Genomic DNA, 22,253 nt, shown 5'->3' with positions numbered 1-22,253 from the left:
TATATATATATATATATAATAAAATAATAACAGTGTTGGGGTATAGCTCAGAGCAAAAGCCTTTGGTTCAATCTCCAATATCTCCCTGAAAAAAGCTGGTGTCAATGAGTATCTTTGAGAAAGATGACTGGGAGTCTGGAGGCGGGCAGGGTGGGGTGTAGTTTCTTTTCATTGCTTACTCTTATATACCTGTTTTTTGTGGGGGCAGGCACTGAGGCAAAGTCTCACTGTGCAGTTCAGGCTGGCCTTGAACTCACTATGTAGCCCAGGTTGGCCTTGAATTCCCAGTGATCCTCTTGCCTTATCCTCTTGAGTGCTGAGATTACAGGCGAGCACCAACACACCCTGCTTATACACCTGTTGAATTGTGAACTATGGGCATATAGTACTTATTAAAAAATGAAAATTTAAAAAATCCTATAAGGTAGGTGAGTTTGGTATTATTGCTCCTATTTTCCACATGTAGCAAAAAGCCCAAGGAATAAGTGAGCAGCAGGAATATCTCCACGGCAGTCCTGTGTCCCGCCCCCAGCCAGTGTGCTGCCTGTGGTTACTTAAACTGCTCTCTGAAACTATGTGTGTGCAGATTGCAGCGAGCACCGAGACTGGGGGTAGTAAGGAAGGGCGTGGGGGAGGCTTCCTAGGGGAGGAGAGGCCTGAACTTCGTGTAGAAAGGTGAGAAGTCAGCCAGCCAGGTAACCAAGGGTTACCGAACTAGGAGATGGATGGAAGGTAGCAGAAGCAGGAAGAAGAGTACTTCAGACGAACATGCTGTGGATCTAAGGGCAGCAGCCTTGCAGAAGGACACGCACTATTCAGATCTGCAAAGAAGATCAGGAGTTTCCTAGGCAGCCCCACCCGACTGTGCAGTAGGAAGCCCAGACTCGCCTTGTAACACCAGGCACCTCTCTTCCCTTGAACAACCTCCTCGGGTCTCAATAGTCAGTCTGTTTGCAGTTGAACTCCCTCGTGTGGCTGCTTTCCACAGACTCTTGTAAAACTCAAGGCAACTACAAGGCCTTGCTAGAATCCTGCACACTGTGGGCCCACTAGAATTCTGCGCCTCTGGGATACTGCAAACACCATAAGCACCTGCCGATTGGTGATGACCGAAGACATGGTGGCTCACTTTTTCCCAGCCGTGGAGGGCTGCGCTCCAGGCTTTTATGTGGAAGAATAAATCTGGTTGTGTGTCCTAAGCCATGATTAAATTGTATGCTCTAAGGCAGCTGGAAAGCCAGACTTAATTCTATCGGACCTAGTACCTTTGTGTCATCTCACCTGGGACACAGGAATTTCTGGATCTTCTTATAAACCACTTGGAGGCTCAAGGGAGTCAGGAGACCTCTGGCTCAAGCAGCCAGCTCTCCATTTGCCTCCAGCTGTGGCTGTTCAGTGATGTTCTTGCCATTCCTGGCATAGTTTTCTGTGGCATTTGTCTTAGATCAGGGGTTCGCAAGTTGTGAGCAGGGCTTGGTATGTGTTTTCTCACTGGAACACAGTCGCACTCACTCACTTATCACTTGCGGCTGCTTTGAGCTATGAAAGCACAGTTGAATGGTTGACAGATAGTTACTATTTGGCCCTGTAATGAAAAGTTTCTTAACTCTCATCTCAGAGAACTTCAAGCCTCCAAAAAACGCCTGGAGTTCCCTATAATCTTATGTATCCCTGTGGGTTTAACATTTTTACCACCTCCATTGTCTCACAATTCCTCAGGCCCAGAGGATTGACCTTTCCCAGGCTTAAGCTGGTGAATATTTAACAGCTGGCTTTCTGGGAGGAAGAGCCCTGGTGCGTGGCAAGCGCTCACTTCTGAGGTATTTGTGCTACGGTTAGTTCCTACTGTGGTCAATTTCAAGGTAACCGGGAAAAGATGAAGACTGTAGGACCTAAGGAGGCATAGAGACAGCTCCAGGGCATCCCAGGAGTCCCTTCCTGTACATCCTGGCCTGGGCCCTTCCCCAGTGTCCTATCTAATACACTGGCCTGACTTCTGATGTACGGTAGTAATTGCAGCTAAAAGAACTTGGAGAATTTAGCCCTCTGGCTGTCAGCACTATTTCCCACCTTACTTGTCAAGGTTTGTAATATCTCCATTTTGTTCTGTTCATTTTGTTACATGTTTTGTCTAAAGATTAATTCAAAGACATTAAACCCAATATAACCTTCAAGTATGATATTACATTGAATACATATTGTTAGCTGTAAAATCAAGTAGTATAACTGAAACTCTTTTGAAAAAGTGGTCTTAGATTTTATTAAGTATCTGGTGATCAAAGGTGAAGGTCCCAAGCACCATAATCTAAACTAGTATTGGCTCATTTTTTCCCCGTGTGTATATTTTTCCACTCAGTTTCCATCCTCTGGTGAAATCTCAGCAGATGAGGTGGCACACCCCCATAATCCCAGCACTCCGGGGTGCTGAGGCAAGAGAGTTGCACCTTTGAGTCCCCCTGAGCAACTTAACAAGACCTTGTCTCAAAACATTAAAAGGGCTGTAGGTGTAAGTCTGTGAAGACTCCATGGTCAATCCCTAGTCACACACACACACACACACACACACACACACACACACACACCCCAAAAAGCAAAACTCATTTGTTCTTTTAAAAAATACACTATGTAAGGGATATATCCTTAAATAGAGGGCATGAGCAGTAAATTTTCTGACTCATAATTTCTCTTTTTGGTCTTCACTTTGGATAGCAATTTGGCTAGCTATAGAATTCCAAATACAAGCTTCCTCCAAAATCTGGAAAATATCGTTGTCTTGTAGTGTCAAACTGGTACAATGAAATTTGGTAACAATCTGAATCTCGTTTCTTTATATTAGCCCGTTTTTCCCTGGGAAGCCTATATGGTTTTTCTCTTTTCTCCTTTAGGTCCTGAAATTTTATCTCAGTGTGTATAAATGTTATATTTCTTTACTCATCTTCACTGAACAAAACCTAAACAGAATATTTATTTGCTTTAGTGCCAAAAATATTCAGAAGAAAATACAGAGGATTCATAAGATCACCCACCAGCTAACTCCAGTTAACATTTTATAAAGCAAAAGATAATAAAAAATATTATACAAAGAGTGAAATAATTCTGTACTGTATAGAATGGAAAGTCCAATTCTCCTCACTCCTTATCCACAGCACCCTCTCCCCCAGAAAGAACACCATATTCACTGGCTTATTAGGCATCCAGGCAGAAAAAAGTTTATTTCTATTTATTTTTAATTTTTAAATTTTTTTATTTTAGAGAATGTAGTAAATGAGAAACAAAGAAATAGAACAGTAGCAGCATACCAGTATCACAAACATAAACAAATCAAAAGCAAGAACAAAGTGATACAGAGTCTCAAAAAAAAAAATACAAATCAACAGTGGTTGTTACATTACATATAGCTATCTTCAACTACATTGCTCAGATTACCAGATGTAAGAATGAAAGATTGCTCAAACCATTACAAGGAGTAAGAAAATAATTCTTTGATAGAACAGTAGAGATAATACAGAATTTCACTAAACAAGTTGGTAGGAGTTCACCATTGTAATTCCATTGCATATTGTTACCTTCAAATCAGTTGCTCAGACCACCAGACACAAGCATGCACAATCGATCAGAACATAAAAAATTGTAATCATAAACTGTTCATTTCAATACACCACCAGACCTCAGCAATACAGTTATGGCAGCTATTCATATATATATTTATATTTTGCATTTCTTCTTTCTTTTTTCTTCTTTCCCTCATCCCAGTCATTCCCTTTTTTGAGCAATTTCTTTCCCTTTTCTATCATCTATTGTACATTTTGAGTTTTACCTAGTCTTTCAGGCTCCTACATCAAGGAGACAATATGATGTTTACCCATCTGGGCCCAGTTTATTTCACTTATGAGTATGGTCTCTAGTTGCGTCCATTTACCTAGAAAAGCCTCAAAATTATCTTTTTTAATAGCTGAGTAATACTCCATTGTATAAAAATACCACATCTTTTTTATCCATTCCTTAGTGGATGGGCATCTGGGTTGTTTCCAAGATTTAGCTACAACAAATTGTGCTGCTATAAACACGGGTGCACATATATCACTGTGGTATGATGTCTTTAATTCTTCTGGGAAAATATCCAGAAGGGGAATAGCTGGGTTAAATGGGACTTCCAATCCTAGTTTTGTGAGGACTCTCCAAACTGATTTCCACAGTGGTTTCACCAACCTACACTCCCACCAGCAGTGGAGTGGGGTTCCTTTCTCCCCACAGCCTCTCTAGCATTTGTTATTGGTTGATGTCTTGATGATAGCCATTCTTTCTGGGGTGAGATGGAATCTCAGTGTTGTTTTAATTGGCATTTCTCAAATGACCAATGATGTTGAACATTTTTTCATGTATTTATTTGCCATAAGTATCTCTTCATTAGAGAAGTGTGCATTCATCTCAGATGCCAATTTTTGGATTGGGTCTTTGAATTTAGGGGTCCTGATTTTTTTAATTCTTTATATGTCCTAGATAGAAGTTCTTCGTCTGAGGGGCAGTTGGCTAAAATTTTTTCCCACTTCGTGGGTTTTCTTTTTACTTTATTGGTGATTTCTTTAGATGTGCAAAAACTTTTCAATAAGATCAGATCCCAGTTGTTGATTCTTTGAAGTATTTCTCGTGCAGTTTGATTTTTGTTCATGAACTCTCTGCCTACCCCAATGTCGTCAAGATATCTACCTACTTTCTCTTCCAATAAATTTAGTATTTCTGTTATAATATTTAGATCTTTGATCCATTTTGACTTTAATTTAGTGCATGGTGAAAGACACGGGTCTAGTTTCAGTCTTCGGCATGTGGGAAACCAGTTTTTCCAGCACCATTTATTAAAGAGCCTATCTTCCTTCCACTGAACATGTTTGGCCCCTTTGTCAAAGATAAGGTGATTGAGTGTGTTTGTAGTTGTATCCGTATCTTCTAATCTGTTCCATTGATCTTTAGGTCTGTTTTTTGTGCCAGTACCATGCTGATTTTATCACAGTAGCTTTGTAATATAATTTTAAGTCAGGAATTGCGATGCCTCCTGCCTTTTCTTTGTTTCCTAAGATTGCTTTTGCTATTCTAGGCTTCTTCTATTTCCAGATGAACTTTAGGAGTATTTTCAGAAAAAAATTTATACTGGCATATAATGTTCACTTTTTAAAAATATACATCCATCTCTTACAGAGCACTAAAGACCAGCACACAGTTAGCTTTCTTGCATTCTGTGAATACATCAAAATAGATCAACCTAGTACCTTGATGGATATTTGATCATTTCAAGTGTTTGTTTGTTTGTTTGTTTAAGACAGAGTCTTGCTATGTAGTTCAGACTGGCCTTAAACTTGCCCAAGTTGTCCTGGGACTCTGTCAGTGATCCTCTTGCCTAAGCCTCCTGAGAGATGGGATTACAAGTGTGAGCCCAGCTGATCATTTCAAGTGTGATGTACTGTAGGAAATATACTTTATCTTTATCATGACCTACAATGTCTTGACATACTTCAGTGAAATTATACAAAGAATAAGTTACTAGTAGGGACAATGCTGGAATAGAAAGTAATGTCATTTGAAATTTAGATTTTTTGGCCAGTTTACCCTGCAAAAAGATGGCACTGTTACATTCCCAATGACAGATTATCAGAGTGAGTTATTTTTCATTTATTTATTAATACTGGATATTATAAGCTTTCAAAGTTTTGCCAATCTAAATAAGTAAAACTCTGCTATTTAACATTTTTGTTTTGGGCTCCGGCGCCCGAGAAGCCGTGCGGCAGGGAGCGTCAGTCTTTGGGCTGGCTCCCTGCCTTGCAAGCTCCTGGAAGGAGGTGCACCCCCCCCCCGCCCCCGGCACCAGGGAAGCCGCAGGGTGGGGAGTGCTGGCCTTTGGGCCAGCCCAGAGCTTCGCAGGCACCCCTGGAGGAAGGGCTCCGGAACCCAGGAAGCCATGCAGCAGGGAGCACCGGTTTTCGGGCCGGATCCCTGCCTTGCAGGTGCCCAGAAGTAGGGCCCCCAGTGCCCAGGAAGCAGTGCATTGGCACACGCTATCACGTGCTGGCCCTCAGGTTGGCCGCCGAAGCTCAATTGAGAACTACCATGACACAGAGAAACAATGACACAAGTGGCCCACCATGCACAGGCTGCAGAGGCCCACCCATGGACATGTGTGAATCATTCAAACATGGAGAAACCCCTGGGAATATATGCCATACAACGGGTCACTCTTGCCTCTGCCATTGAGAACCAGAAATGTCCAGAGTCGGCTGAGGAGCAGCTGCTGAATAAGGACTCAGAGAACATGAGAATACAGACTAAGCCTGGGGAGTCAGAGGTCCTGTGGACTGGGGTCATGAGAGCCGTTTGGAAGCTGTAAACCAGGAGGACCTTGTGCAATACCTGGGGAGACCCCCTTGAAGCCATTCTTCCTCTGACAGTACAGGCTGTGGTGGAGCTCTGCAGAGGTCGGCAGCAAGATTCTTGCTGCATGTGCTGATGGTTGGGGAGAGGACACTAACTGGTTGTGGGGTCCCACTGCACTGGGAGGCTGGAGAGAAAAAGCTACAAAGAATGACTTTCACCCCAGATGGCTCACTTGAGATGTTAGTAAGAATTGCCTCCTCAGTGTTCTATAGCCATGAGGAGGAGGAGGCCAAGGAGAGAAAACAAAGACATCAAGAAAAAACAGCTGTTTTTGCTTCAGCACTAAGAGAAACAGACCCTAAGTCTGATTCTTGGGGCCCCAAGAAGAACTCAATGACTGCATTCATCTGCTACCACAGTTAAAAGCCAGGCCACCTCAAGAGAAACTGCCCTAAGAGGCCCCATGGACCATGCCCTGAATGCAAAGGTGCCTACTGGAGATCCATCTGCCCTCTGAAGCGGAGGCCCCAGAGCTCAGACCCATCCTACCAGTTAGTCCAACAGGAATGAGAGGGCCCAGGGAATACTCTGACTTCTCCCTCTGCCCAGACTGTCATCTCCATTGAGGAGTCCTGGGTAATCATGACTATGGAGGAACAAGAAAACAGCCTGCTGCTGCTAGTCACAGGTGCAAGTCTCTCGATCGTTCTTTTCAATCCTGGCCTTCCTTCCAGCAGTCTCACCTCAGTGACAGGAGTCACTGGTGAGGAGGTAATATGCTATTTTTGACAACCCTTAGGTTGTAACTGCTTGTTAGATCCTTCTTGAGTATCTCTGTCTTCCTGAGAAACCACTTTGAAGATACCACCATATATTACAGAAGCCACTGATATTTTCCTACTAATCTATACATAACTCTGTAATGTTTGTATTGTTCCTATCCTATTTCGTAAATGGATGCATGTCTACCATTATGTGTTTCCTACAACAACCATTGAGAATAGTTAATAATTATTCAATAGGTCACTCATGTATAGCTCTATTTATTTTCTTTAGAAGCCACTTTGAAGATACCAAAGTATAGTACAACAACTAGTGATAATCTCCTACCTCTTCTGTCTGTAACTCACTATTATTTGTCTATTTGCTTTCCTGAGAAACTATCTTGTAGATAACAATATGTAAAACAATAACCATTGATAATTTCCTAAAAAAAAAAAATAAAATTTTTGTTTTGTTTTGTCTTTTGGTATTGGAAATTAAACTCAGGGCCTCATGAATTCTAATAGGTGCTCTATCACTGAGTTATCCCCCAATCCCAAAGCTTTAGTGTTTTTATTTGATAGTATTATTATTTTGTGGTGCCAGGGACAGAACCCAGATCCTTACACATGCTAGATAAGGGTTCTACCACCCAGCACACCCCAGTGTCTTTGGTGTCTTAACATGTATTTCATTAGCTGTATGTACGGCTTAATCTTGATTCCTACATTTATTAACCATCAGTGTTTTGTTTTCTTGACTTCCCTGGTCATCATCGTGCCCTTAGTGGATCTTTCCTCTGATGCCCTATTTTTGTCTTAACCTTGGGAAAATGTCCTGGGTTACCTCCTCCTCACCTCCTTCCCTTTATCCTCTCTACCTTTCTTTCTGAGTCCAGACACCTGGATTTGCCCTTGAGGTCTTTTATTTTTATCCCATACATCCTATCAGTTGATCTTTTCACTCTTCCTTAAAGAAGATATTCTTCCATTTAGCTTGTTTTGAAAAATTCTGAGTTGTTATTTTTGAGAATCAAAATAGTACATAGAGGTTGTTCTTATAAGCAAAATGCAGCCTGTATGGTTTAGAGTAAAACTTTCACTGACACAATTTCTTCTGATTCTCTGCCCTAAACTTTTAAGCTATTTCTTCTGATATTTATTTCAGTATTTCTCAGCCTTAGATGTTCTCTTTTAACTTCCTGTCCTGGCAGATGATGAGTTGGCACTAATACCATCTCCATCCCACACTACTGTGTTCTTCATTCTGCTGCATTAGTTATGTCCTGGTCTTTGTTAAATTATTACTCACTTTATTTTCATATGTGTGAATGTAGTTCATGGCTGAATCAAAGAACTCATTATTATGAGTCAAATTCCTTTTCATTTTTCCTGGGGTTCTATGTACCTTCAACGAATGCCTCCTAAACCTCCAAAAGGAATTAGAAAACACTTTCAGTGTGAATAGCCCTGGTGCATGGATTTGCTCTTTGCTTCCTGAGGTGCAAGGACAGAGCTAAGAAAGAGGTGAGTGTCGGGGCGAGAGAGAGGGAGAGGAGGGGAGGGGAGGAGAGAAGAGAGGCAGGAAAAGGGTGAAATGTTTTCAGGCTTCCAGCCTGGAAAAGGGGAAACAGGTCCATAGCTATCCAGGGTGCTGGAGTTTTAGCGGTCAGTTGTTTGACTTCAGGATATATCTACAGAAACAATGTTTTCCATGGTGGGTGGTTTCCAACCCATCTCCCACTGTAGCCCACTGCTAAGTTGAATATCTGCATTGGACCTTTTCAGGAAAGTTGTAATATTATAAGTAGCAGTGCTGGTTTTGTTTTTTTTTTCCCACGTTAGCAAGAAAGCAAAAGCCTTGAAGCCACAACAATTTTGCATTTATCTTGAAAGGCAGTGCAGGGACTGAGAGAGTACTGGTGGATTGTGCTTTGTGGAGACAGACGCAAGTCAGAAGGCGGCCCATTGGTGAGTCTCAGGCCTGTGAGGATGGGCATCCATAAGCCCTGGGTTTGTGATTTGGCGTCCAGCGGAGAGAACAGCAACAAATTTTTATCTTTCAGTTTATGTGGGCAAATATGCAAATTCTTCCAGGTTGTGGAAGGACCTCACATTTCATAAGGGTCCTACCAGGGCTTGGCAGAACCTGTGTGCCTCTGCAGGGGACAGACCCTCCTCCTCCTCCATCACAAAGCACAGGCAAGGCCTCCGTCCCTGTCTGCAGGTGCAGGGGAGAAAGCTGGGAGGACACCCACAGTTAATGCTTTGCTAGAGAACTGCATGTCAGTTGCAGGAAGCTCAGGGGTAGGGAGCGACGATCGCAGAGAGCTTCCCTCAAGCCCTGTCTTGGCCTCATGGTACAGTGGTAACAAGAATGATATTCCAGGAAGCCAGCAGTGGCACTCTGGCAGGCCACATGAGCAGCAGAATGTCTGCTCCCCGCCGGGCTGGCCTTGTATACTTTCTGTTATTCTGTTCTAGTGGCTCATGGGACTGCCAGTCTAGACCACACCCCCAACCCCACAGGGTCAAAACCAGCTCTGTTAGCTCCCCACTTCTGTCTCTGAAAGTGCTGGGTGGGTGTTTGTTAAGTTTTGTTCATACTGCCCAGCGCACAGGGGGTGACCGGTGAGTAACTGCATGAGTTACTAAACTCTTACCCTTCTCAGAGCTAACACCTATGATGTGATCAGAGGAGCAAGTGACAGTGGTTTTCCTGTAGCCACCACTTCTCCCTCTTTAATGGGTACTAAGCCTCTTCCGAGTGCTCTGAAGTTTTGCCGTGTGTGCTTCTGTGCACACATACACGGCTGCATACGCACACCTACTCCGGCTCACACTCACCACACCTGTGTGGGGCAGTCACTCTGTTAGTCACCAAGAGTTCCTGCCCACGACCTTCGAAGTCCCTCCAGGCTGTGCCCAGACGTAGTCCGCAGGTCCTTTCAGAAGCCTGGGGGCAGCGACCTCAGTCACAGCCACCGCCACAGCAGGCTGGCACTGATTGCTGCTTTTCACTGCTGTGTCGTTTACTTCTAGCAACTACTCCAATAGGTAGGTCTGGTTACTCCATTGTAATGCTGGGGACATTGAGACTCAGAGAAGTTAATTTTCCCTGGACCACGCAGATGAGTTTAGATACAAGCCCAGGTCCTCCCTGGTCACGTGTCTATTCTGGAGTTTCACAGAGAGGGCTCAGCCAGCAAAGCTGGAGGCGGCTGGGCTTCCGCGGCACCGCCTGTCGGGCCCACTAGGGGCCGCTGTTTCTCCACGCGAGGGCCAGCAGCCCAGCCACTCACGGTCTGCACAGACCCACCTCAGCAATACATTCAGTGGCGCCCACCACCCTGTACCCCACACAACCTTCAGCCCACCTCTCCGCAGCCCACTGCAGGCGCACGGAGAGCTTGGCGGCAGCAGATGCAGAAATCCAAACCGAAACATGTGATTCCTCTGCTCCGCCAGATTTTCTGTGTGGAAGACACTGACCTACTTGGTTTTGTGGGCTCGGCTAACTGCAGCACCCCATTCCTGAGAGGCAGATTGGCTTCCACAGATATGGGCATGCGGTGGAAAGATCCTGGTTAGGTCAGTGGTCTCCAAATTAGGGAATGAGGTGCAGAAAGAAGATTCTAGAACACTTACTTATGTATTTAGTCTAAATGAGAATGTGGCTTCATTGATCTTTAGCGTCCAGACTGATGCTCACGCTCTCGAAGGATGGTGTGACAAGCAGTCCCACGTCAGCAAGTGTGGGCAGAGACCTGAAAAGCAGGGCCATCTCCCGGGAACAGGACCCCAACAGCTTCACGCTCCCGGCTGCCTGCATGTATAGAGTGCATCGTTGTTTAACCCAGGTAATTCTGACTGGGCGGATGAGGGGAAGGAATCAGAAATCTGAAGTCTGAAGTCCTAAGGTGATGCTATCAGTGCCTGTGCATGTGTATGGACTGGTAAGACCCGGAGCTGTCGCCTCCCACCTGTGTGAGCTCTCAGCTACGTTATGACATGAAACACAGCAGCAGTCTAAGTGGACCTGGCAGGGCACAACACCCAAATTCATACCGTCAAGCTGTGTGCAGTGATTGCTCTCACGCACGGTGGGGGCCTGGGGTCACTGTGCCTTACATCAAAAGTAGTTGCGATGGAAGTTACACACATAGCACCTCATGGGTGCGAGGGGAAACATATTTGGGGGCCGAGGGCCTGGTCAAAGGCACTCAGAGAGCACCGTGTGTGCACTACCCATGGGCCAGTGCTTCATTCTTAACAGTTCTTGGAATTTGTGTGGGCTGTGGACCTGAGCTGGCAGGGTTTTGTGACCATTCTGCTCAAGTGCCAGCGCTGGAACTATGACTGGGGAGGCGTTGGTTCTGATTCCAGCTGATGCTCATAAAACCAGGTGGCTGTTTGTTTTTGTCTCTTTCATGAGTATTTGATTCCTGTAACATATAAAGGAGGAAGACAAAGGCCAGCAGGAAGCGGGTGTCGGCCTGCCATTGTGTGGCTCTCCAAGGTGCTCACTGGAGGATCCCAGGGCCCACCATAGGCCGACTACGCATTTCCCCATTCTGTGCGAGGCCGGGACCTCCCTCTAGACTTCATACCTCGCATGCTTCCTTGCAGGCAGAGGATGAAAGACCTCATGGGAAGCCAGGTGTGGTGGCCTATACCGGCAATACCGGCTACTTGGGAGGTTGAGGCAGGAGAAATGCAAGTTCAAACCCAGCCCAGGCAACCTAGTGAGGTCCTGTCTCAAGATAATAATTTTTCTAAAGCTGGAGATAGACCTCAGTGGTAGAGCATTTGCCTACATGTATAAGGCTCTCGTTCTCTCGGTTCAATATCTAGTACTGGAGGGGGAAAAAGATAAGATTTGTCCAAATCTCGACAAGGGCAGAGCTCATCCTAATATAAGGTCATCTGCAGCAGTTCTTAACAGAGCACCAGGCGTAAGGATTCCTTAGAATGAATTTTGAATGCAGAGCTCTGGACCCCACTAAAGACCTCCTGATTCAGGGGCCCAGGAAAGTGCGCGTTAGACCAGCCTTCTCCCATCCCCCACAAACTTGTGATTCTGAAGCACAGAAATGTTTGAGAAACACTCTGTGATGATTCTTCGGAAAGCTCCATCTTTGCACAGAGCTTATTGTCTCAATTCGGTTTTCTTAGAATGGCGTAGGTGGGGCCCGGTAGTTTCCTATTCATTCTAAGCAGAAAGATAGAGTGAGGTGGGGGGAGGGCAGTCATCTATCCAAGTGTCCTCCTGTGACAATGAGCCCTGCCTGCTCTGTTCTGCACACGCCAGGCACATGCAGGCGTGGTGAGTGAGAGGACCCCACTCACCGGTGAGGCCAGCCTTGGCTTGCCATAATACCAAGGGCACAGGTTGAACTCCTGTGCTAATTCTTACTTGCAGCCAGCTCTCTGCCTGGGCCCAGTGGGAATGATTTTACCCCGGGCATCTTCAGAAAGTGGCTCCAGAACACAAGGACCAGCAGGTCCACGGAGGTTCTCACACTAGAGCGGACTCTGGAGTAGAGGCAGGACAGAGAGCAGCCCCTTCCCACAGGCCTTGCGCTGTCCCGCTCTGGTCCGCACCCCCCTCAGCAGCCCTGCCACCTGTGGGTCTGCCTCTGTCTCGTCTCTTGTCACACTGCATTATAACGGCAGGGGACACTGAGTCTCTTGGTGGGTAGAGCCTGGCTTTCATAAATATTTCTTTTTTTTTTTTTTTTTTTGGTTTTTCTCCGGTACCGGGAACCGAACTCATGACCTTGCGCTTGCCAGGCAGGCGCTTTTGCCGCTGAGCTAAATCCCCAGCCCCATAAATATTTCTAAATGAGTAGGCTCATCAGGCAGCCTCCCTTGGCTGATGTAGACACCACCACCTCAAACACCTCCACCCTACCGAGACAGCACCTTGGCAGGGGATTGGTGAGCTGCTGAGGAGCCATGGGACATTAGAATATTCATTTCTGTATTATGGGGTAGAGGCAAACCGCAGCAAGGGCTGCAGCCTCAAAGTAGGGCTGCACAACTACTTGTCACTCTGTGTCCACCTCCAGACCCTGTAGGCAATGCCTAGGCCAGCTAGGAAGGGGCCACTTCATTTTCCTGCTCCTAGAAACCAAGCAAGCCAGGTAAGCCAGCCATCAAGCCAACCTCCAGCCCAGCCCGCCTAACTCCCCATCCTTTCTAGAGGCCAGGGTACTGGCCAATGAGAGTTCAGCCCCTGCTTTCCCACCTGTTCCGGCAACACCTCTCCAGGATGGTGAACAATGCAAGTTCCAGGCATGCCTTTCCTTATTGCTGGGTTCCAGGTATCACTGGTCCATGGGCGAGTCCTCAACAGACCTAAGGCCGATACCTTTGCAAATCTCCCTATGCAAATAGCATTAGGCAGCAGCTCCTTTGCACAGAGAGAGATGCACGCCAAGGAGCTGGGGAGAATGTGTGGGAACCTATGCTTTGCTGGCACTGGCCAACACTCATGCTGACCAGGAGGGTGGGCAAGCCGAGGGCAGGTAAATCAGACACTGCACAGTCCCCCAGTTCCCACAGAATAGCAGGGCCATCAGAGGCGTTGCAGAGCCCTGGTTTAGGTAAACATGACCTTTGGCTTTTTTCACCAGGGTTCCCTCGTTGCACAGACCTGTGTGTGTGTGTCGGTGTGATGCTTGTGCACGTCAGACCACTGTGGAAAGCCCCAGCCCAGCGGCTCTGGGAGCCTCAACTCTCATCCATTTGCAGCCATCTTCCCTGGGCAGCGGTGCTTTACCCAGCCGAGGCCAGGGAACACCCGACAAACCCAGGCCACAGGGGCCGGGCACACATTGCCCTGAGCTCCTCTGAGTGCTCCGTGGAGCCGTGGGAAAAATGGCTCTTTGAGCACCGGGTGACTGGGCCAAGGTGAGACGTGCGCGCACTCATTTGGGTCTCCGGCCCTGCAGGCGTCGGCAGGAAGTGACACGCGCGGGTGGGCGATTCAGCCTGGCCCGGGAGAAGGCCTCCTAGGGCGGTAGAAAAGGGGAAGGCCGCTGAGAGTACAGGACAGGAAGCCTGGAGAGGAAGCCACCTTGGAATTAGGAGTTTGTCATCAACACCCTGGGGAGCCTTGAACGTTTCACCTGATATTTACTTACTTATTTGTTTATTTATTTTGGTCGTTTTGAGACAGGGTTTCACTATGCAGTTCCGGCTGGCCTTGAGCTCTCTTTGTAGTCCAGGCTGGTCTCGAAATCACAACGATCCTCCTGACTCAGCCTCCCGAGTTACTTGATTTGATTGGAAGCAAAACCCCAAAACTAAAATCCACAGAGGACTGGAGTTGAGGACATGGGAGCAACCGTGTCCCAAAGTTGAAGGTTTCCGGGGCCCCAGGCGGAGAGAGGTGAATCTTGGATCCAAACAGCAGGCTGGGCGGGCCGGGTCCAGAGCGCTGATTGCGGGGCCCGAGGCACCATGCCTCAGTCGCCCTTGCCGCCAGGGGGCGCGCGCGAGGCTCGAGACCAGCAGCCGCTGGGCGGGGGAGAGTCGGGGAGAGCCGGGGAGAGTCGCGGGGGGCGGGGTGCGCCCCGGCGGGAAGGGCGAGCGAGGAATGCGGCCTTTGGCTTGTCCCGGGCGCATTCCGGCCGGGCAAGAATGTGAACAGGGTGTTCACTGCGGCCCGGACGGGCGCTCCTCGCCTGCCGAACGCGCGGCCGCCGCACCAGGGCGCCGTCTGTCTGTCCCGGGGGTCGGGCCGCCCGCGCCTAGGCAGGCTGAGGAGTGTGAAAAGGGAGAAGCCAGGGCGGCTGGGCTGAAGGAGCAGGCCAGTAGCAGAAGGGGAGATGACATTTGCCCTGCTTGGCCGCCAGCCACAAGGGCACACCGGGTTCAGATCGAACGCTTTACCCATTTTGGGGGGCGTGGTGTGGATGGCAGCGTGAGGGAGAGGAAGGGAGACAGCGGGCGATTCAGTTTGGGATCAGCGCTCTCCGACCAGCCAGAGAGTGACTGAGTACACAGCACTATGCATTAAATTCACTCAGCCAATATTACCGCTCCTCGCGTTTAGTTCTGGAGGCACAGAGCTGCAGCCCTCGCCTGTGCTCAGGGGACTGACGTTCTGACCCTGGAGCCAGTCTCTGCAAGGCTCTGGGCTGTCAGGGAGCACAGAGAACAACCTGGACTGGGGCAGAGCTCCAAGAGGGCCTCCCGGGAGAAGCTGCAAAGGGACCCGGAGGCCAGAGTGCTCTGGAGGGGGACCCTTGTGTGTGGACAGAGGACAGGGGTCTGAGCAGGCTCCGAGCTGGGTGGCGGGGGGACCTGCCAAGAGGCCCGCTGAGTGGCAGAAAGGATCAAGCACCCCTGCCAGTCCGTGTGTGGTGCTCACTGGTTCATGGACCGCCCCCTCCACGGGAGTCACAGGCCCAGCCCTCGGTTTTTGGAGTGCTGTGGGGCTGAGTGATCACACCATGCAGCCCTTGGCTTGGAGGCCGGTGCCCGGGAGGTGCTCGGTAAACGTTGTGTGGTCTTTCCACACTGTGCATGGCTTAGGGACGCCCGTTCCCCCTCCAGGGAGCAGTTTCTCCCGTTCATCCCTGCAGAGGAGCCTGGCAGAGGGGGCTGGCTGTGGAATCTTTGGTTCCTTGGTCCCGCTCCAAATCTTTGGTTTGAGGGTGGTTAGAGCCGTGGGAAGGGCCCTGGAACACACCCAGGGCGCCGGTGAGTGTGGCTCTGAGCACAGCGTTGACAGGGCCTGTGTGCCCCAGGTGTCACTGAGGGGTGGAACAGAAATGTTTACTTGCACTGAGAAATTCCTTGTCGGGCCCCCTTCCAGGAATGCATGGGACCTGAATTCCTGTGTGCAGAGGAAAAGTGCAGGCCTTGGAACGGCCCCTCCAGCATTGTTCCTTGGCCGGCACAGGAAGATAGGTTTCCTTCAGCTCTGTGGTGCTGACATCTAAATCTGGACCCCGGCCCCAGCGTTAGCAGTCGGCTGGGGGAGGGAGGCAGAGCACCAGGCGCTCATGGAAAATAAACTCCCACCTCTGCGCTCCCGACTTAGTTCATGTTCTTAGCATTTCCTCTCTTGGAATCTGGGTTTGTTATTTTAACATTCCACATGTTGGTTGAGGCTGGGAAAATCCCATTGCCATTACTGAGGGGAGGCAGCCCCACACACCCGGAGCTCAGAGTCTGGGCGCCCTGGAGAAATGGCCTGGCCAGCAAGCCGGAGCCCAGTCTCCGAGGGGCTCCTGAGTCAGCCTGCGTGGGGAGTCTTGGGGCTGGCCATACCTGCCTCTGAGGGAACCCGCTCCACGCCCATGGTGGGGACGTGGCAATGTGTTGGTTCCAACTGCCTGGGCCAGGGCCAGGCCAGAGTGATAGTGCTGGCTCCACTGAGCAGTGGTAGCGACATCCAAAGGGGTCTAGGTGGGCCTGACCGAAAGGACACCCAGGCCTGTACCACATGCACCCCGGGCTCAGGCTGCTGCAGACATGCAGTGTGCTGCTGCCCCTTCTACTGCAGCTTCTCCCTCTCTCCCTTCTCTCCTGATGTCTACTGTCTCTTCAGGATTTGTACAAAGACTTGGCCATAAAACCATCAATGTAGTGTTTCCTCTCCCACCCATTCATTCATTCATTCTCTCAACCAACAAATGCTTATTGAGTGCCTACCAAGTGCCGCAGCTGGTGCTGGGTGCTGAAAATACAAAGACAAACTGGAAGGATTGGAAACAATGTGGGGTTCCTAGCAGTTAGTGACATACAGCCTGGAGTACCCATGTGTTACAGGCCTAGAGTAGTGGGAAACAAGAGAGGTGGAAGAACCAAAAAACTTCATCTTCAAGACGAATTCTATTTTAACATGGCGTACTTAAGAAAAAATTAATCCATGGTGAGAAAATTTTGTTTATTTTTTGTCTTTTTGAGGTAGGGTCTCGCTATGCAGTTCAGGCTGGGCTTGAGCTCACTTTGTAGCCCAGGCTGGTCTCGAACTTGCAATGATCCTCCTGCCTCAGTCTCCCTAGTGCAGGGATTATAGGTGTGTGCCACCACACCTGGCTAGAAAATTTTAAATACATACAAGATCATAGAAAATAAATACCCACTTCTGCTTGTCTGACTTAGTTCATGCTCTTAGCATGTCTGAAAATTGTATGTGTGTTTATGGCTATTTTAACTAAGACAATACAAATATTATTTGTGGAGGATCCTCTGGATGACTCTCCTTGAAAGAAAAGCAGTTATCTCCATTTTGGCTAAACCTGGCCCTATTTCCATGTACTGATGTGTGTAGAGCTGGCTAGGACTTTTTATTATCCCTTCAGTTGGCTTTAAGCAAAGCAAATCGGTCCAGCTGAGGTGCTGATGGTAGTCTTTGAAGCAAGGTGACAAGGCAGTGTTTCTCTGCCCCACTAGCTCCCAAATAAAACATGTGTGAGCAGAGGCGGGATGGAGAGCCGTGCTCCACGCTGTCAGCTGGGACTGAGCCTCGAGATAAGAGGTTGTGACTTTCCAACCTGCCTGGAAAGGGGCATAGGAGATCACACATCAGAGCTGAGGCACCGACCCCAGAGCATCAGGTACTGCCTCAGCTGTGTCATGCAGGTTACTCTTTCTGCGGATCCTTCTCTTTGCATATTGCAGAGGTGATTTCAGGCCTTCTACCTAGCCCAGATCACAGCATTCACCTACTCCCTGCCATTCTCACAGTCACTCATCCTTAAGCCACTCCGTTCCTCATGAATTAATAAAACCCAGGCTCGGCCCTTGGTGGAGGCCTTTGTCCTAGATGTCCATCTCATGGCTGAACTTAGGACCTTGTGGCCCCCATACCAACAAATATGCCTTAGTGCCTCTATTCTCGCCATGAGTTGCATTGGATGTGGTAGATTGGAACTGACTCACTGGAATTCCAATAACTTTTCCAAGGGATCACAAGTAGAAACCTCCTGGACTGCTACAAGCATCAGGAGGGTCTCTCTGTAATCGCTTTTTAAAGACATGTTAAGAAATGCAAAGAGCCTTGCCGCAGAGCGCGCTGATCAGTGCAGCAGAGCTAAATCACTTATGTTCATACCCGAGCGGAAGGTGCCCCCAAGTCAGCGCCCGCTTGCCATGGAGACAGGGCAGGGCCAGCAGCCCCTTGCTCTCTTGGTCCAGGAGAAAGCTGATGCTGAGGGGGCTGAGGGACCCGTTTGGGACAAAGTAGGACCTGGCCCTTGATGCAGGCCTGTCCTATTCTCAGGACCCAGTTTCTCTGCAACCCAACACGCTAGGTCCCTCATTGCTACCTGAAGCAGAACCCTCTGGCTCTCCCCTCCCCCATCCCTCCCCAGAGAGCAGAACTGGAGGTGGGGAATGTCTGGCCCCTCTCTGGGCCCTCAGTGAGTGACAGGTGGGCTTGTGAGTGACTGTGAGGGGAGCTGCTGATTCTGGTCAGGAAGTATTTCCAATGTTGTGTTTTTCTGTCTGGCATGGACACACCCCTTGGACTGGTATGAATCATAAGTAATTCCCTGAAACCTCTATCTGCCTGGAAATACTGGCCACTATTTCCCACAGTTCAGAAGCCATCAGCCATGCCCACGAGCAGGCTTAGCTACCCGGACCAGCCACAGGCCTCTTGCCTTCCCTGGGGAAACACCGCAGAGAGGAGCCTGAAGCTGCTCTGAGCTTTTGGCCACTTAAGTTTCAGCTGAGAGCCTTCCAAGTGGCTCCTCTGTGGCTTCCTAGGCCTCCCGTCTTCAGCAGTATGCCTGTGGGAGGGGGTCCCCTGGGTCCAGCTAGTCCTTAGCCTTGTGTGACCTCAGCTTCTTGGTTGAATGCCAAGAGGCCAGATCGCTCTTGGGTGTAAATATGGACACACAGATTTCATTTCTCAAAGGTGTCTGTGACAATGTTGTGGCTACATATGGGCTATATAATTAAGTTGTGCTAATGACGTATGTGAGGGATTGTTACGTGGAAACTTTTGGAAAGATGCCTCAAAGGAGAGCACGCTTCATCCTGCTGACTGCAGTGCAGATATGACGGCTGGAGTTCTACCAGCCTTCTTGGACCGTGAAGGAAGGGGAAAGCCTTCACAAATATCAGGAATCCAGAAGCTATGAAGGAAAGGATAAATACATTTGACTAACTTAAAATTTTAATCTTTTTGTGACAAAAGATAGCACAGATGGTAGATACCCAGATATGGAAATTGTATTTGTAAATCAGAGGATTAAGGGTACAAAGAACACCTACAAGTAGACAGATAATGATGAGCTACTCAGTAGAAATGTCAGCAGTTTATGGAAGAGCAGTTTCAGAGAGCCAAAAATAAAAATAAAAAATTGCTAGTGGTTTGTGAAATAGTTCAGCTTGAAAAAAAGAAGATTGGCAATACTGCTAGCGAACTTACAGAGACAGATACATCCAATGTTAATGGAAATCAGTAATTTTTTACAACTTACATATGTGTATAAGGAGATTTGATACAAATCCATTGCTTATCATGGTTCCTAAATATCTGTACAGGATAATAATTATTGCAGTATTATGTATAGTGTCCAAAATTAGAATCAAAGCAAATGTCCATTTGAGGTAAATGGCCAAGTAAATCACGGTACATTCCTAGTTAAGAACACACCTGTAACCCCAGTGATCTGGACAGTTGAGACAGGGGGATGGCAAGTTCAGGCCCAGCCTGGGAAACTTATCAATTTAGTGAGGGCTTGTCTCAAAGAATTAAAAAAGAACGGGCAATACTAGGGATATAGCTCAGTGTGAAAGCTCTGTGTTCAGTCACCAGTACCAAGAAAAAAGAATGATAGAGTTTACAACAGTAAAGAATTTTCACTAAATATCAATGATAAGAAAACTAAGCATGTAAAGTATTTAGGCAAAACACTGATTTTAGAAACCATATGTTTTGTGTGGGACTGAGGATTGAACCCTCGACCTTTTTAAAAAAATTAATTTTGTTGGAACTTTTCAGATGACATAATGATAGCTTCATCATGGAGAATTTGTACCTGTACATGGTATATCTTGCCTCTTTGTCTTTTCCCATTCCTCTCCTTTCAGCCCCACTTCCCCTCCTTATTTACAAAACCTTCGTTTTCGCTTTTGTTTCCATTCTCCTTTTTCCTTTTCACTTCCTCCTTCCCAACCCCTAGTTCTCTTTTCCATTTGAACATTTTCTTCCATTTCACAATATCTATTCTTTATACTTTCAGTTTCTCATACAAGAGAAACCAAGTGACATTTGAACATGTGTGTCCAATTTATTTCATTTAAGAGCATGGTCTCAAGGTGTATGCATTTACTTAGGAAAGTTTCAAGCTTTTTCTTTTTTATTGCAGAGTAGTACTGCATTGTATAAAAAAAACCCCACATCTTCTTTATCTATTCATTAGTTGATGGGTATTTGGGTTGTTTCCAAGATTTAGCTATTACAAACTGTGCCTCTGTAAGCACGGGTGTATGTATATCACTGTAGTATGATGCTTTTAATTCTTTTGGGAAGATATCAAGAAAGAGAACAGCTGGATCAAATGGAATCTCTAGTTTTAGTTTTTGAGGAATCTCCACCCTGATTTCCACAGTGGTTACACCAGTCTACATTGCCACCAACAGTGTAGAAGCATTCCTTTTTCTCCACAGCCCTGCTAGCACCTGCTAGCACTTGTTACTGGTTGATTTCTTGATGATAGCCATTCTTTCTGGAGTGAGATGGAATCTCAGTTTTGTTTTAATTTGCATCTCTCAAATGGCCAGTTACACTGAACATTTTTCATATATTTATTTGCCATTTCTACTTCTTCATCTGGGAGGTGTCTATTCATTTCAAATGCCCATTTGTGGATCAGATGTTTAAATTTGGGGGTCTGTTTTTTTTTTTTTTCAGTTCTAAACAGCTGGCAAGTAAATTTTTCCCACTCTGTGGGTTGTCTCTTCACTGAGTGTTTTCTTCTGCTGTGCAAAAGCTTTATAATAAGATGGGATGTCAGCTGTGATATTTTCTGTGTGGTTGGGGTTTTGATCATGAACTCTTTGCTTCCACTTATGTCTTCAAGAGTTCTACCTATTTTGTCTTCTAGCAGAGTTAGTGTTTCTCTTTTAATATTTAGATCTTTCATCCATTTTTATTTTAGCTTAGTGCATAATGAGAGACGTGGGTCTAGTTTTGGTCTTTGGCATGTGGAAAGCTGCTGTTTTTGGTACCATTTATGAGAGAGGCTATCTGTCTTCCAGTGAATGTGTTTGGTCCCTTTGTCAAAGATCAGGTGGCTGAGTGGGTTTCTGCATCTTCTAGTCTGTTTCACTGGTCCTCAGTTCTGTTTTTTGCCAGTACTACAGTGTTTTATCACTGTAGCATTTTAGTTACAGTTTCAAGTCAGGGATGTGATGCACCCTGCCCTACCTTTGTGGAACCCTCAATCTTTGAGAGAGGGTCTCACTAAGTTGCTAAATTGGCCAGGCTGGGTTCAAATTTGTGATACTCCTGCCTCACCCTCCTAGAGTGATGGGATTACAGTGGATATACTTATATATATTTTTCATGTATATAATATCACATATATATGTACCTGAAATACATATCTGAGCTTGTGACCTATTCAGATATATACATATACTTATGTGTAGGTTTTTGTATAGGTATACATTGTGGACATGTTATACACATACACAAACACACACACACAAATATAAAATGCTGAATAATTAGACATGTTTATGTATATATATGTTCATATATAGGCATAAATAAAGTATGGAAGAGAACATGAATAGATTATAGGTCTCCCCTTCAATCTACAAACAAAACTCTGTGGTAAAACCCCCTAAAATCTCAAACTCCTAAATTCAACTGCTTATCTGATACCTGGAAAACATCTCAATTTTACCATGTTTGAAAAGTGAATTCCTAGCCCAGTGTGATAGGTATGCCTATAGTCTTCATTATTCAGGAAGCTGAGGCAGGAGGGTTTTAAATTTAATATCAGCTTGGGCAATGTAGCAAGGTCATGTGGGAAGAAAGGAAAAGAGAAGGTAGAGGGAGAGAAGGAGAGAGGGAGAAGGAGAAGGAGAGAAAGAGGGGGAGGAGGAGGAGGAAGGGAAGAGGGAAGGGGACAGAAGGGGGAGGGGGAG

The 22,253-nt window shown here is 46.9% G+C and overlaps 1 pseudogene; it reads left to right on the top strand.

The window, feature by feature from the left end:
• The window catches only part of LOC102018200, a 52,158-nt pseudogene extending 39,490 nt beyond the window's left edge, over nucleotides 1-12,668 (top strand).
• Nucleotides 12,669-22,253: the final 9,585 nt, after the last annotated feature.

The sequence above is a fragment of the Chinchilla lanigera genome, unplaced genomic scaffold (assembly GCF_000276665.1).
Source record: "Chinchilla lanigera isolate Chin_1 unplaced genomic scaffold, ChiLan1.0 scaffold00100, whole genome shotgun sequence".
Taxonomy (NCBI): Eukaryota; Metazoa; Chordata; class Mammalia; order Rodentia; family Chinchillidae; genus Chinchilla; species Chinchilla lanigera.
This window is presented reverse-complemented; position numbering and strand designations above follow the sequence as displayed.